The sequence below is a fragment of the Protopterus annectens genome, chromosome 8.part0, assembly GCF_019279795.1.
Source record: "Protopterus annectens isolate FY-2018-M chromosome 8.part0, PAN1.0, whole genome shotgun sequence".
Lineage (NCBI taxonomy): Eukaryota > Metazoa > Chordata > Ceratodontiformes > Protopteridae > Protopterus > Protopterus annectens.
Genome location: NC_056741.1, coordinates 1,940,241,316 through 1,940,258,365, shown reverse-complemented (window position 1 = coordinate 1,940,258,365; position 17,050 = coordinate 1,940,241,316). Strand labels below are relative to the sequence as shown.

General features: G+C 43.3%; 1 protein-coding gene across 3 annotated transcripts in view; it reads right to left on the bottom strand.

Moving 5' to 3' along the window:
- BCAR1 (BCAR1 scaffold protein, Cas family member) overlaps positions 1–17,050 on the bottom strand; it is a 2,082,713-nt gene that overhangs the window by 1,982,817 nt on the left and 82,846 nt on the right. The window lies entirely within an intron of this gene.

Here is a 17,050-nt window from a genome sequence, read left to right as displayed (position 1 = left end):
ACGTACTGGACCTCAAACTTCCTATTGTGAGGGGCTGTGCCCCCCACACCCCCCCGCTAAATATATATTCCAACTCCGAGATCACACTACAGTGAGGAAAGGGCAAATATTCCATTCTTCACTGTACCGCGATCTCCGAAAAGCACTTTGAGGTCTGGTACGTTCGATATTATGAGCGTTCGTAATTTGTGTGATTCGCTCATATGATATAGACCCCCTTTGGAATTGTACATACAGGTTAGCAGCACATTAGTTGTCTGTGTAGTATGGAATACTGATGTAGTCTGGTCAATTAGTGGCAGACCACAAAAGGAACAGTTATGAAGTAATGAGAGACTGCCTATGTCCCGGCACAAGGCAGCATAAGGTGAATATCCCAGATATATCTGTGAGTCAGCTGCAAGAAGCTTCCATATCACACATGCACTCAGCTCACCCCAACATCAGCCACAGGTTTATCACAGGTCATATCCTTGCTGTTGGAAATGAGTACATTAAGACCCCCACTTCTGTATGGGAATACTCACAGAATGCAACATGCTGAAGAGGTGTCCCATGTAGGTGTGTCCCTAGCTGTAAACAGCATCCTGCCAGCATCCAGACCAATGGATTAATATGGACAAGAACTATTGCCGTTAACACTTTGCACACGGTCTGATGAAGGGGTTGATCCCTGAAAGCGCTAACCTGTGTACTGTTTGTACTGTTCTACTTAAATAAATCTCCCAGCTGTGGTATTGTCAGTGTTTCTTTACGTTTGCAGTTCCTTATTTTCCACTGACAGTTTTGTGCCTAGAGAGGACTCTGTGCATCCACTTTGCACATTTACCCTGTCACCCCAGGGGAATCCAGTGGCTCACAGCTTGGGAATGTAGCAGTGACAGAATGCACTGGGCTGCTACAGATGGCCTGCATCGCTACCAAATGGGCTACAGTCCTCTGTCAAAGGCCTGTGCCTCACCTATAGTGCCAATGTATGTTATCTCATGGGGTCCCAACTAACATAACACAGTCAACAGAACACAAATGCAAGACCATGTTGACAAATCCCAGTAGCATGCCCACCATATCCTACTGCATGAACTGTGGACCAACCCCTAAATACTGCTGGGATGAAGGGACAACTATAGGGATACTTCTCAGATATCACTCGCATAATGTTAGAAAGAGGATAGAATAACAGAGCGGAGTGGGTGTAGAAGCATGGACGTCATGGAGTGTGTGAAGTCTAAAACTCTGATGTGTGCCCATACTACCCCTGCCTGAAAACCCAGTAATGGGTGACTACAAACTTGCTCGTAAACCACAATGTGAAGGGGAACTGACCAGATATATGAGCCCTGCCTCTGGATAACCTGGGTGAATCTGTACAGCTGAGAGGTATGGCCACAGCAGGATATGGCCATTCTGTTATGTTGATAGATGTGCAAGCAAGGGATCCTCAGCCACCACAGTACCAAGGTGCTGGACCATTTACACAGACCCATCAGCAAGTGTCTGCAGCTACCCCTCCAGAATGGCATGAATGTTCAAGAATATGTAGGCTGCAGACCACAAACAATACTGGACACAGCTTCATTCATCTTGTGTTTTCCAGGAAATAACTGTGAGCAAATAAGTATATCTGTCAGTAGTTGATGACATAATACATCACAGTGTAAATCAGTACATATGTTTGAATATTTTTGCTAACACCAACCATGTAACACAAGCAGCACAGACACAATAGTTACAGTATCCCACTATCTGTTGTCCATTGTGACTCCATATTGTCAAACCATCTACAGATATCCTGCAGAAACAGGTTGCTAGCTGTAGGTGTAGAACACTAAACCCTGGACTGAAGTACAACCTACCTGGAATGGATTCACACACTCAATACAGAAGGTCATACTAGCATGCTCCTACACTTAGAGAAATGAAGCTTATGTCTGACAACATAGTGGGCTACACATATCTGCTAGTCACATATGTATGTGCACACACACCACATTGTACACCATTCATGCTATGCACACACATTGGATAGGAATACTCACACATATCCAAAACCAACAGACTATAATATGTCAAACATACACACACACAGAGATGTGGGGAAGAGAGAGACAGACAGTGACAGAGAAATTTCCATCATGAGGCCTGTCCCACCCACCACACATCCAATTGGCCAATATCAGATGATGTGCTGATGTCAATCACTGTAGACATTGCTTTTGGTAGCCCTCAACCCTATAGTGTCTATGGTGCTTGTGATAACTGTGTAACATGATAGTACAAATCAGTATTCAACTAGCATTTGTATACCCAGTCCTATCAAATGTAAAGTTGTATGTGACTGAGTGTGTGTGTGTGTGTGTGTGTGTGTGTGTGTGTGTGTGTGTGTGTGTGTGTGTGTGTGTGTGTGTTTCCAGAGGAATAGCTTATGCCCCATTCACATACACTGTACTTCCCATTACCCATGTTAGCACTCCTGCTGATGTCATTCATCTTGAAATAACCCATCGGAAAAATGCTAGCCCCATAAGCTCTGTGGCACTTGTGATAACTGTGTAATGTAGCATACTAGTTAGGTAGGAGTTCTAATCCCAGACATGACAACTGTACTACTGTGTGTGTGTGTGTGTGTGTGTGTGTGTGTGTGTGTGTGTGTGTGTAGATGAATGATTTTGAGGCCATTCACAGTCACTACACCTCCCATTGCCCTACTTTAGCATGCCTGCTGATGTCAGTCACTTTGAAATAACCCTTTGGACAAGTGCGAGCCCTGTAAGCTCTGTGGTGCTTGCGATAACTGCATAATGCTGTAGTGTAGCATACTAGTTAGGTAGGAGCTCTAATCCCAGCCATGGTAACTTTAAAACTGTGTGTGTGTGTGTGTGTGTGTGTGTGTGTGTGTGTGTGTGTGTGTGTGTGTGTGTGCGCTTGTGGAGATGAATGATTTTGAGGCCATTCACAGTCACTACACCTCCCATTGCCCTACTTTAGCATGCCTGCTGTCAGTCACCTTGAAATAACTCTTTGGACAAGTGCCAGCCCCATAAGCTCCATGGTGCTTGCAATAACTGCGTAAGGCTATAATGTAGCATACTAGTTAGGTAGGAGCTCTAATCCCAGACATGACAACTGTGAAACTGTGTGTGTTTGTGCAAGAGAGTGTGTGTGTTTTTGATTATACCTGATTTTATGGACATTGACACTTACTACTCTCACCTTACCCCTCCTTTAGCACTGCTGATGATGTTAGTCACCTTCAAAGATACCATGGCACAGCACTCCAACATGTAAGCTCCATGGCATGTGCCATAAATGCGGAATAATGTAGTAGTAGTAGTAACTGCATAGGTATGTGTTTGAATCTCATTTGTGGCAAGCGTTTGTGTGTATACATATGTCTGTACGGCAAATATTTTGGCCCCATTTACACCCAGTACCACATCTCAGAGCCTGACTTTACCAGTCCTGCAGATATCCACCTTAGAAGTACCTGTTGTCAACCATAAACCATGTAAGGTCAGTGGTGCATGTGGTAAATGCATAACATAATGGTCCGTAAAGATTGTTAGATAGAGGTTTGAACACCCCTGGCAAATGTAAATGTGTGTGTAGGGTAAAATTATTTTTGGGATCTCTCACTCACTACATCACCCAATGCCAATGTTTACAAGGGCTGGTGATGTTCCTCACCTTAGAAGTACCTTGGGACAACATCCATCCTATAAGCTCTGTGATGCATGCAATAAATGCGGTGCACTATAGTAGCAATACATAGTTAGGTAGGGGTTTGAATTTCAGTACTGGCAAGTGTGTGTGTGTGTGTGTGTGTGTGTGTGTGTGTGTGTGTGTGTGTGTGTGTGTGTGTGTGTCTGTCATCAGTATTCTGTGTGGAGGTTGCAGTGATTTTGTAATAACAGGATCCATTGTGGGGTGGGTTTTGCTAAATTATTATGTTGAGGACCTAATATATGTCACAATGTCCACCTTACAAGGACAACAGATGTCAAACACCGGAGAGGTTGGTGTAGGCAATCCATAGCCCTACACATGACATTATGGATTGGTGAATAATATAGGGAACCATTCTGTTACTCAGAGAACACTCTCCACCCACATCTCATAGACAAACACACTTGGCTGCGCAACAACCACTATATTGGTAGTTCCCTGCATACTGCTTCACAGATAGTAACCATGGTGTGATTGCTGTGGACTACATGCCTGTTGACCACAACAGTGCCACTGACATCAGAAAGTACTTTGATGTGCTACATCTCCTGACCGTGTGTTATCCAGCAAGTAAAAGGACATGGCACCCTGTTCTATCCACTCAGTAGGCAAATAATTGTGTATAGTGGCTCTTTTGCTACGTTCCCCACTAGATTCCTGCAACAACTGTAGAGTCTGCAAACATAACCCGCAAAGGGAATACCATGCCTTATACACATGCCCTGTATGGACAAATGCCACTAACTACACTGAATACCTGCATCATGCTGTCAATGTAGGTGTAAGCATGACCTCAGTTACATAGCCAGGTCTCACCAAATGAGGTCAGGAATGCTACATCAGAAGATAACAATCTGTCCACACAATATGACCCAGAGACCTCAAGTACACTTCCACACGTCAAAGAACATGCGTATGGGACATGTGCACAACCCAGACACTGTCCATGTTATGGAATATAGATCACATACATGGGAAGTAGTGCACATCACTGGCCACCCACGATAGTAGATGAGTGGATGGTGAATACAATACCCACCCGTGGAGACCACTCCAGGGACTACAACCCTGAGCCACACTGGGCACTACTGTCATGTGGCCTGATGCCAAGGTATTCCCTTGGCCTAGCCTTGTATAGCCTTCAGGCCCATTCACCTACTACACACCTGTGAAGCAATGGACCTATGCATCTCAGTACTGGCAGGTGATAATGGATTCTGTTTCCTTTATGTTTTTGGACAAGTGTGTGTGTGTGTGTGTGTGTGTGTGTGTGTGTGTGTGTGTGTGTGTGTGGAGATGAATAATTTTGAAGCTATTTGCACTCACTACAGCTCCATTTGCCCTACTTAAGCATGTCTTCTGATGTCAGTCACCTTGAAATAATGTTTTGGACATATTTCAACCCTATAAGCTCTGTGGCACTTGAGATAACTGTGTAATACTGTAGTGTAGCAAACTAGTTAGGCAGAAGTTCTAATCCTGATCCTGTCAACTGTGATAATGTGTGCGTTTCTATGAGATAGTGTGTGTTAGTCTTTGTTAACACCTGATTTTGTGGACATTCACACTTACTACACTTCCCTCACCCCTCCTTTAGCACTGCTGCTGATGTTACTCACCTTCAAAGATATCTTTGGACAGATCTCCAACATGTAAGCTCTGCGGCACGTGCAATATCTGTGTAACACTGTAATAGCAATACATAGTCAGATAGGGGTTTGAAACTCAGTACTGGTAAGTGTGTGTGTGCCATCAGTATCCTGTTGGGGTGATCGTGTAATGACTGTATCCATTGCTATGTGGGTTTTGCTACATCATTATATTGAAGACATATATGTTCCAATGGCCACATTACAAGGCCAACAGTTTTCAAACACTGTAGAGGTTGTATACAATGCACAGCCATAAACGTGTACAGCCATGTGCAATTACTATGTGACAGTATGGATTAGTAAACAATATAGGCAACTGTTATAGTACCCACATACCACTCTCCACCCACGGATCATACACAAACATGCTTGGCTCTTACTCCCTTCCTTTCTTACTCTCTCTCTCTCTCTCTCTCTCTCTGTACCTCACTGGTGGATGTGGAAAAGTACATCTGTTTTGCATAGGCAGCAGGTTGACTTTTGTAGATAATGCTCATTATCAGCTGATGGCCTGTCCACAAATTGGAGTCCCCCACTTGCTAACTGCATGTGGAACAGCTGTGGTATCATTCCTATAGCCAAATTGCATGGAAACACACTCATATAACTAAGCATTTCATGTGGCAGTTGGCCCTTTTCCTTCACTGTGAGCAGGACTTAATGTGAGTGTCTGACAAACAGCATCACAGAGGGTAGTTGGAAATACCTCTTACAACATACACTGTGGAGACAGGCCAACAAACAGGAGGGGGATGTTCCAGACATGTGGACAGAATGTAACTATTGCTGTTCTACATTTGAAGTAATGTTGGTTTAGCAGGGTTTGTGTGGATATGGCTGTTCTACATGCTTTAAAGTCTGGCATGGCAATGTTATGTGGTTGAGCAAACTCTCACCTGTAGGGCTATCTGCAGAGTGGCCAGAGTTTGGAGTCTAAGATGTGGTGTGTTACTCACACATTTCCTATCTTTAGAAATGCAGTAGCATACTCTGATGATTGCAGTCAGTACATGGTGCCATCCATGTGAGTTACTGACTTCATATCCCTCTGAAGAGATATGTCACAGCAAACCCTGTTACACCAGGAATTTTCTCAGTTTATCACAACAATATGTCGTTATTGGCCATGTGTTTGTGCCTCTGTCCCACAAGTCTGTCACCCTTTGTCCATATTTCATGCAGTAAGAGGTGCATATGTACAGTATATCATTATTTACTGATAACAAGCCAGTGATATATCAGACTGCTAGACATGTTATGTATAGTAGCCCTTATATTTGAGGAGAAAACCTGGACATTCTGTTGTAGTCTGTACAGTAGTGAGATCTGTTTACTTATGGTGATTGTTGACAGAGTGTCAGTATAGTGTATCAGTGTATTGTAAATGTTACTTGGCCTGTGTACAGACTGTGGTAGATGTCAGTGTTCTTGGTCCTGTTCTATCTGACATTGCATGCTGCTCCCATTTCTGGTACCCTTTCAGCGTACAGGTTTGTAGGGCCAGACTGAGACATGTCTCATACCACAGTCAGGCATCAGACTACATTGTGAATTGAGCCAGTATATGTAGGGTTAGTGTGTGAGTAGTAAATATGAGGATGGTTTTTCCACAGAGTCCATATACTGGACTATTAATTCAGCTTACCATAATGTGACTGTGACTGTGCTGAGATTGGTTGTGCGTATGCACTTTCACACTGGTGTCTGTTACTCCATGCTAATACATGCCTGTAGTGCCTGCTATATTTGCAAGTTCATGTGTATTCCCCCATAGGAAACTTGTGTCAGTGTTGTGGCGGTCTGCCTGTAATTTACACAGTACTTTGTGACATGCCTAGCAGATCAGTGTATTTACCTAGTATGATGTTATGTCCAGATATTTGTCAGATGCACTGTTGCCTGGCCACTGTGTGTTGTGTATTTCTGAAAAAGGAGTGGGATGCTGTGAAGATGTATGTCACTAACAAGTGAGAAGTATGTGGGATTGGTACGTCTGCTCTTCTGGTTAATATGTGTTAGGACAGACAGGAGGGTGTGAATGCATTAACTGTATGAACTTAGCTATTCCAGTATTTGTATGATATCCCCATTTTCATGGCTGTAAACATTCCCCTTTGTAAGGCTTGGTCCACACGTCTTGCACTAAGGAGTTCTGTGTATACCTCTGGATTGACCAGATTGTGTCAGACTGTCCACATTTATTAATCATATTTCTGCTGTATTCCACATGATCATTACTGTGATTTATGTGGTACTTCACTATGATGATTTTATGATGTCTGTCAGTAACTGATGGCATACATATCAGTATCAGAAGTGACTTCCTACACAACATGTCTGTTGACACAACCCCTGTTATTGTAACAACATTCTACATTTATACCTGCAACACTTATATTACATTCCCTTGCACTAAGAGGTTGTGAGTTATGGTGCTGAGGTATGACTCCACTACATGTTATGGGCATATGTTATATATACATATATATATATATATATATATATATATATATATATATACATATATATATACATATATATATATATATATATATACACACACACACACACACACACACACACACACACACACACACACACACACACACACACACACACACAAACTCATATATATATATATATATATACACACACACACACACACACACAAACTCATATATATATATATATATATATATATATATATATATATGGATCTAGGACATTTCACCAAATGCATATTTCACATAACTCATTTCATGGAACACAAATCACCGAAAGCACAATTCACCGAAAACACAATTCATCAAAACACATTTCACTGAAAATGGTATATGGCCTAGTCCCCACTGTAGTGCGACCCTGGAGTTGGTATATATAGTAGGAGGGTGTGGGGGGCACTGCCCCCCACATTGGAGGGTGTGGGGGCAGAGCCCCCCACATATTTCAAGTATATATCATGTTTGGATAAGAGTAATAGATTGCATTTGCAAGTATGCATGTATATAGTGTAAGACATTTAAAATATGTGGGGGGCTACACCCCCACACCCCCCCTACGATATATACCAACTCCAGTGTCACACTACAGTGGGGACAAGGCCATATACCATTTTCGGTGAAATGTGTTTCGGTGAATTGTGGTTTTGGTGAATTGAGCTTTCGGTGAAAAGTGCACACTAATTTAACTTTCAGTGAAATGTGCATTCAGTGAAATGTCCTAGATATATATATATATATATATATATATATATATATATATATATGTGTGTGTGTGTGTGTGCATGTACATGTATACATATATCTACATATGTATATACATATATATATATATATATATATATATATATATATATATATATATATATATCCATATCCTTGTTATATGTAAACATGTGTTGTATATACCTTCCCAGATGTATCACACCATATTTATCAGATATGTGTATATTTAGATACAAAAACATGACTGATTCAACACTATTTTCACTTACAAGTACTAAACAATTGTAGTAGTCAAAGCAGTTGTTCACTACTATTCAGTATGTGTACTTAATGATATATTTGAAAAATAGCAGACATCTTCATCACTGTGATAGCTTAGTGGTTAACTGCTGTGACTATAGTGTACAGGGTCCTGGGTTCAAGACCTGCAAGGGCTGTTTATTTTGTTGCTAGGCAGAAGAAGGACTGTTGGATATAGAGTGGTTAAGGCAGTTTTGAGCAACTTTAAGTGGGTTTGCATGGGTTTGCGTGAAGCTAAGAGGTGCTAACATACAGTTAAACGAATAGGTGCCTACACCGTGTAGGCTTCACTTACCAGGGAGCAAATGTGCTTAGCATTCACATTTAAACAATGCTTACACTTGCTAAGCATAGCTCGGCCCTGGTAACCAGTGATCACATTCCAGTCTGATAAAATAGTAGAGTAATGACATCTTCAATAAGTGTATTTAATTCCATGTACATAACATGCTTCTATGTGCTGTCATTACAGTAGCAAGGGGTGTGAGTATACTATATGGGACATCTGAGTATACATAGGTAGTACAACAATCTTTTTCTCTTTGTATGTGTTTCATACACAGGTAGTATCCCAGGTTATATGCGGTCACACTTGCATGCACTGTATCATTACGTTACTACTTTTAACAGTGCTTTTCCAAGTAAGAGTAGATTGCAGATTGTAGTTCTAGAACCATACACCCCTGCATGCAAAGCTGGACTCTGAGTACTGACTATCTTGTTCTTGCTGTATGAGCTGTATGCTATTAAGTATCTCCTACTGGATATTGATCTGATATGTGGATATTAACTGTAGACTACTATGTGTTTAAGGGCTGCTGTCATGTAGTAATGGCATACCTATCAGTCACAGATGTCTATCTGTCAAAACATTCATCCTAATGCATAACCTGTTGGGTAGCTGATTTCTATTTGTCCTCTGTACAGATGTGCAGATGTCAGGTATCTTGGCTGCTTACAGGCATTGACTGAAACTGATGTCTGCCCGGCTGTGTTATGAATGCCACAACTAGGAAACCCCACTCTGTATGCACCACATGCCATAGATACCTCAACCAGACTACCGCAATCAACAGAACATGCTTGGATACAGGTCTCTAACCCAGACACTGGCCATGTTATATAATATATGTTGCATACATGTCAATTGGAACACCTCACTGGCCCTCTTCAAGAGAAAACCAGATGATTGGATGTTGAATTTAACTATCACCCTGGGGATCACTCAAGTGGTATTGGTTGATAGATGGCCTGCTGACAAATGTCAGGTGGCATGATACCAGTGTACCCACAAGCCCTACTCTTCTCATCTCTCTATGGACATTAGCCTGGTATACACCTAGGAACACCTGCACCTATGGACCCCAGTACTGACAAATGTGTCAGTGTGCAATACTGAGAATAACAGTGTCTGTGTGTTTGTAAACTTGTAGTTGACAATACCCTGAGGGCCTTCTCACCCACTACACCCACCACTGCCATACTTAGAAATGGCCGCTGCTGTAATTGATGTTAAATGTACCTTGTTACACCCTTCACCATATGGGCTACCTGGAGCTTGCAGTAGCAGCATAACACTGTTCTATCAAATGGGTAGATAGGCATGGGTTACCCCCTGAGTCCTGGCAAGTGTGTGTATGGGTGTGAGTGTGCATATTTGTAGGAGACAGCATTCTGAGGCCACATTCTCCAAATACAGTAAATCTTGCCATACATTATAAGGGATAGTGATGTTGCTGACAGGAGAGCCATGTCAAACCCTCACCCTACTATCCCTGTGGCATGTGCAATAAATGCATATCCCTGTAGTAGCACTAATTAGATAGACAAGAGGTTGTATTGCAGTCCTGGTCAATGTGTGATTGTGAGTATGTCAGAGCATTATCATGAGTTTCAGTGAGTACAATACCCAATGAGGGCTGTGGGTGCTGGGTATACTGTCTTTACACCATGGTACCCCCAGTACATGTCCCGAGGTCCACTGTATGAGGACCGCTGTCACCATCAACCATACATGTAACTGATTACACTATCCAGCCCAATGATGCATGTGTTGTGTGCAAAATCTCTGTAACAGAATGGACTCACTAACAAGGTAGTTAGCACTGCTAAACCCAAGTCTGTCAAATGTGCCTAAGACTGTATGTGTTTGTCAATGTGTATATGACAGTATGCCATTGTTCATTAACACCCAGTACATCCCCCATTACCACACTGTACAAGGCCTGGTGATGTTCTTCACTTAACAGGAAACTCGGGACACACCTCACCATAAAAGCTCTGTGGTGTATGCAATTAAAGCCAAATACATTAGTAGCAATAAGTACCTAGGTAGGGGTTCTACTCTCAGTGTTGCCAAGTAAGTGTGTGAGTATGTGAAGGGATCTACTTCAGTTTGCAGAAAATATATGTCCCAGGAGATTGTTTGTCTGAGAACTAACTGTCTAAAGGTAACATTTCAAAGCAATCATCTTGTGGAAATACATTCAAGCAAAACTAATAGTGGATGTGTACATGCCCTCTTCCCCATTGTACAGCTGCATAGTGATACAGGAGCTGGTATACAAACATGGGTGTTGTTGTTGTGGCCACAGCCACCCACATTGGGGTTACTGTTGTGGGTATCCCACCGCTTAGTGTGCTGTTATACTGCACAGTTTATGTAAACAGGTTAAGTAGTTGGTAATCACACTATGTGTGATTCTACGCCATTCCACACCCTCCAAAGTGGGGGGCTGTGCCACTCACACCAGCACACCTATGTTTACCAGCTCCAGGATTGCACTACATTGGTGAAGAGAACATATACCCTGCCAGTACCATCGTCAATGACATTAAACTGGCGAACTGATTATTTCCTGATGTGATGTTTTGGCAATTTGGTCTGGGTGAAATTACATATGCCAAAATGAGTTCACTGCAATATGAAGTACATCCATGTGAACAGTATTCTCTGTGTATTGCAGCAGCACCAAAGCCTGTGTGTGTTATTCATAGATATTTGGTGTATGCCACACAGAACACTTACAACTGTCCACTGTAGAAGAGCTGCTGACATCATCCACCATGCACTCACCTGTATACACTTCTCAGTCCTATCAGCCATGTGGCACATGAAGTAACTGTTATACAGACCTGTTACCTGTGTTCAGCTGTACCCAGGATATGACACAGTCAAAGTGTCACCACAGTGCTACACCCCTTGTAGGACAGGACAGCTGACTAACATCCTGCTGACACATAGACACCTAGAACACAAACAATACATTATGGAGACCACAATCAATCAGTGTTAATAACAGCTATAATGCACCATGGCTGGATAGCTACACACCCTGAAGTGTAAGCATTAATCTCCAGCTGAAAACATGTTAAACAGCATTACATTGCTAAGCCTTAGGACATTCACCCTGTGCATCAGAACCATATCAGCATGTCCCTGCATCAATGGTATGGATGACAGGGATGTGGCACAGGTATCATCATATGCACAGGGTGTGTTGCAGGTTTGCCAGAGGCCTAGGTTGAGCCGTTTGGTTGACATCATGTGTGGGTTAGGGGGTTCTTTATTAAATGGGCTGTGCAGATGTGGTGCGTGTAGGTATGGAGTGTCCTAGCTGTGTTGGTGAAGTGTGTGTGTATGTATGCACACATCTGCCATGTGGCTGCCCTATACAGGGGTTTGTTGGACAGCTGCAGACTGTACATAGAAGGGTGTACAGTTCGCTGTTGCTGACCATGGATGCTGTGTACAGACAGACTTGCCATAGGTCCCACACTGTCCTGTCCCATGCCACCACCTGCCAACTGTCCCTCATCTATGGCCAGAGGTGATGGTGTATGTATTGGCACTGAGACTGTGTGTGGGGATAGGATGGCTAAAAGTGGGATGTCAGCCGATGGCACAGCTTCACCCCTGACAACACTGCCTATGCCTCACCATGCCTATCATCATTGTCAGAGTCTGTATGGACACTAAAATCAGTTTTCCTGCAGGAGGGACCCTGACCCACCTTGCCACCTGTGAGGGGCAAACAAAAAATGTAATTTAAGACCTGTACATTATGGTTGACTTCTAAACACACACACACACACACACACACACACACACACACACACACACACACACACACACACACACACACACACACACACACACACACGCACACACAATTACAGGTGAGGTGGCACAGAGATATTACACAGACCTCTCATTACCCAACAGTCAACATGCATGACATATGGCACTCAACAGCATGCTCTGCACCCATAATCAAGCCTTGTTACCAACATTATACATCTCTGTGATGCATGAGTTGTGTTAGTAGGTGATGCCCCTTCCCCTGGAACACACTGCACCCATGTACACAGTATTGCTGTGCACCTGTACAGCACACTGGCATGTACTGTGCACCATACCTCATGAGTGTACATACCATTGGTGAATGTGTACATGCATGGCAGTTATGTTTGCTCTGTTGCTCACAGCCCCTATGTGTTTGCCTGACACATACCTGGGATGATATGACGACTGATGTCAATAGTTAATGCCTGACCTCTGATTTGCAGATCTCATCATCAGCAGTGCATGTATGAGCAATAAAATCTGATTACACTGGCAACCTTCAAAGCTTAATGTGGATATGAGGAGTGTACACACTCTAGTTGACATGCCAGCCTCTTACAAGGTATGCAATGGGGCCACAATACTGCATATGTTAACATTACACACACCTGATATGTGACATATGACCTTTGCAATCCAATGCAGTATCAAACAAATGTGTTTAGTCATGCAGGTGCTGCATGCGATGCATACAATGGTCTGTTGCAGCACCTGTTAAGTGAACTACACCAGTCACTATTCCTGGAAGGGGTATACTAGCATGGCCCATCTTCACTTGCCATTATTTGGTCACTCCGCCTTACAAATGTCCCCCAACTCTGTCAGATTGCAAGGTCAGCTCATGTGCACAGCCCTTAGAGGTCAAACAGTGGCTTCACTTATTGATGTGGAGTTAGGGTTATGTCTGACACAATTCATGACCTCTACTGTGTTCAGATACAGCAATTCTTAGCGAGCTTTGGATGTATGCTTCAGTTCACTGTTGTGTTTCAGGATGACACCCCTCCCCATCCTCAGCCTTATTGCAGATGGTTGACAACTATGGGCCACACATGAGTGTTATTTTGCAGTGTTTCAAATTCCGAATGCCATCTCTACTGGCCTAGTTCCTGCTAATGAACATCAAACCCAAAGGTGTACACTGGTACCAGCAGGGTAAAAATGGGGAAGGTGGCCCTGAGGTGGAGTGAGGTGTTGTTTGTGCAGCACATGTATCTTTATGAATACTGTCTGTAGGTTTCAGTCTTGGTCTCATGATACCATTACACATTGCAATACATGCTTTTGGGAGACTTGATGTTATGCATATGCTATCTGTAGAGAGCCCTGGATGATGTTGCCCATGGAATAACTCTTCTGTCTGATTACCCTAACCCACAGGCCACACTTATGCAGATTCCAGGTGATTGTTGACACAGGTACTGCACAGGCAGTACTTGCCAGACATTCCTGCAAGTTCCTTAGTGTTGCTGCACGTTTCTGGGCAGCCTCCATAATCAGTTTTCAACCTGTGTTGTCATCTGTTTTGGATGGGCATCTGTTTATTTTCTACATTAATGTTGTCCCATATTTCATACACACATACATGACTGTCTGCACTGTTTGCCATGGTATATGCAATGGTGAGGTAAGGCTACTTTTCCCACTCCTGAGTGCTACCTTTCAGATATGGGATCCATTTCATGATTTGTAAGATGTGGGCAAGCCACAGCTTCCTCTGTTGCAGGTGAGTGGGCAAATGTCATGGACATACTTCTTGGACAGCAGACCTTTACTTAGTGTGACATTGAGGCCCTGTACTTGATGGAATGTGTATACTCAAGAAGAGTGAATGCTGTTAGTACCTCACAAGCTGCTTCCACAATATGTTATTTGGAGTGTGTGCACACATATGCTTCCAGTGTATGTTAAGGTATGTATTCCCCATATTTGTTGTCCTAACATAGGATTCCATATTACACATTCATTGCTCATATTAGGATCACATTACAGGTTGTAAAAGGTGTGGAATGTGGTATTGTGATTTGCCGATGTTTAGAACACGAACAGTTGCCATTGTAATAGTGGTGTATACACTGTTGTAGCCACTGTAAAAGGGTAATGTTTCAGACATGTCCCTACAGTAGGCCATTTGTCCCACCATTATGTTCATCTCTGTCCACACATCTTGCACTGACAGGTTGTTAGGTATACTGCAGGACTCTTACATACCCTTTCAGATATGCCACCATGGTGACCATTGTGGTGCAGTGCAGTTAACAGCAACAATAAGTGAACATGTACAGCATGCATTATGGGTAGGTATGTTACAGGTGTGCATAGCAAATAGCATGGCCATAACATGGCTGGTGTATTGGCAAACCTGAACAAAACAACTCCATACTCACCAGCTACAGGCTGCTGTCGCAGTTGTATACCAGGGGGACCTAAATAGTTGTGTGAGTGATGTAATGTCAGTAGCCATACCTGTGGCACTGGTACAGGGTGGGAGCAGCATTTCAGCACATCAAATGTATAAACCCACAATACTAGAGATTATGCACATCTGTTCATTACTACACCGTAGCAACAGACTATCTTATCTGAAATATGCATGTTGATACTTTACAGATAAAAATGGATAAGCAACAGTGGTCTACTAATGTGCCCTGAGGCCTTACCTGCATGCTCCTTGTCCATTGTGTGGGTGGCACCCACCTCCACAATAGTGTCTTCAGCTTGCTGGCTTGGCTGGCGGCTGGGTGCCCCAAGGCTGGCGAGGAGCTCCTAAGCATGTGTCAGTGGGGACTGGATGGCATGACCCCCCACCTGTGGCTAGCTGGTCCTTCCAACTGCAGCAGCATGCTGACAGGCGTGGCAGATCAGATCTGTGCAGCGATACCGCACCTGCTCATAATTGTGGTTGTGCAGGCTATCATTTACACTGTGGATGAGCTTGTTCCACAGGATGGTCCTCTCCTGCAGATTCTGGGCCCTGCGCCCGAAGAGGATAGCATGATGGACTATGAGGAACTGGATTATAGCATCATTTTCCAGGGGTGTGTATGTAGGCAGGCATTCTCAGAACATTGTATCTGGAAGACATAAACAGGAAAAAAGGTCAGAGGACTGCATACAGTTGTCCACGTGCACATCAACAGTGGGTATTACTTGCAAATAATCAAGACTATACCATAACACTGTAAGCTATCATGGCTTGTACATCTTGCATTACACTCTTGGCCCTGACTTGTCCAGTTCCCCCAGTGCTGGACACTTAATGGCATAATCCACTACACACCATTCATTTCTGTGTAGAGGGATGACAGTGGCCATCTTACATGTGGATGGTGTGTAGATGGTGGTATGAGTGTGTTTGACTGTAGTGCGTGATGAGACTGTGAGCACATGCCTGTGTTAATGTAGGAGGCAAACTGTGATGTTCTCATGCCCCATGGAGACTTGCTGTTGTTGCCATCAGTTGGCATTATGTCCATGCTCACCACTGATGTGGGCTGGAGTGTGGGTGATGTGCATATCCCCCTGTACTTACTGTTGTGGATAGGGTGCTACTGTTCCCCTCTATCCTGTCTGATGCAGGTTGCCTGTATCCATGGCATGTGCCTATGAGGTGTGTTTTACCCCAGTACAGGTTGACTTGTGTTAATGGCACTGAGACTCTGTATATATGTGTAGACATGGTTGCTACTGGCCTTGATGGTTTGCATATGTCTGATTTCTAGTCAGAGTCAGCCTTACAAGAAGTCACCTGTGAACCTACATGCTTGCTCAGATAGAGGTGCACTTGCTTCCAAGTTGTGGTCTCCACCTATGTGTCCCTGTACAGCCACTATAGCAACCTATTATGTGCTTTGTGTCTTGGTGGTGTCTACCAAGGGGGATTACTCTATCATTGGTGGATGATGGTTGTACAGGTAAGGTACTGTTGATTCCATATAGCTACAGTGGATATGATGAGTACACACCCCTGTAACAATGCATGGTACTTGTACAATTGGAACATGACGCCGCAAAAGCACATG